Source organism: Nannospalax galili, unplaced genomic scaffold (genome assembly GCF_000622305.1).
Source record: "Nannospalax galili isolate Female #2095 unplaced genomic scaffold, S.galili_v1.0 scaffold255, whole genome shotgun sequence".
Classification (NCBI taxonomy): domain Eukaryota; kingdom Metazoa; phylum Chordata; class Mammalia; order Rodentia; family Spalacidae; genus Nannospalax; species Nannospalax galili.
This window is the reverse complement of record NW_008338999.1, coordinates 266251-267463: the sequence shown is the minus strand read 5'-3', so window position 1 is coordinate 267463 and position 1213 is coordinate 266251.

Genomic DNA, 1213 nt, shown 5'->3' with positions numbered 1-1213 from the left:
ATGAAAAAATTCTCAACAAAATACTTGCAAACTTCATACAGACACACATCAAAAAGATCATTCACCATGATCAAGTAGGCTTTATCCCAGAAATACAGGGATGGTTCAATATATGCAAATCAATAAACGTCATTAATCATATAAATGGACTCAAAGACAAAAACCACATTGTCATCTCAATAGATTCAGAAGTCTTTTGACAAAATTCAGCATGCATTTATGCATTATGTTTAAAATTTTCAAATGATACCAAATGCTGGCAAGGATGTAGAGAAAGGGGAACGCTCATTCACTGCTCGTGGGATTGCAAACTCATGCAGCCTCTATGGAAGACAGTGTGGAGAACTCAACAAACTAAAAATGAACCTACCATATGACCCGGTTATACCACTCCTTGGCATATACCGAAAAGACTATTGTAGAGACACTGTACAACCATGTTTGTTGCTGTTCTTTTCACAATAGCTGAGAGATGGAAGCAACCTAAGTGCCTCTCAACTGATGAGTGGTTAACAAAAATGTGGTATATTTACACAATGGCGTTCTATTCAGCAGTAAAGAAAGATGAAATAAATGAAATTTGCAGGTAAATGGATGGATCTAGAAACTGTTATACTAAGTGAAGTAACACAGACTCAGAAAAACAAATGATGTATGTTCTCCCTCATATGTGGCCCCTAGCACCAAATCCTTTTAAAGTCCAGGTCCTTTTAATAAGATGATGCTATACAGCAGTCCATTCTGCATGAACTAACTACCATCATCACAACTTCAGCTCAGCCTGATCGCTAAACATCATCACAATTGGGCTTGTTGACTGTTGCGCTCATTCATTAAAAGAGTGCCAAGTAGAGTCATTGGACCCTCACCACATTATCCAGCCACTATTCCCAGCCAACTGTATGTAATTTGACCCTAATCACACATGGCCTCCTGGATTTTGCGAGGGCTAAAGTATACAGTCTGGGGAAGGCTAGGAAGAGGAGGCATGACCCATGCTGGGTAAAGGCTTTTCAGTGTGCATACCCTCAGGTCATACATACACATCAGCAACCCCTCAGTTTTCTTGGTAGGCAAGCTCAATAAAGTCATTGGTTCCCCAGTAAAACTTCAATCAAACATTGGCTTGACACTAGAACCTTGAAAGGGAATAAGCATTGCTTAGCATCTCCAGGAAAAGAAGTTTCACAACAGATGGAAAATTATGTCTCAT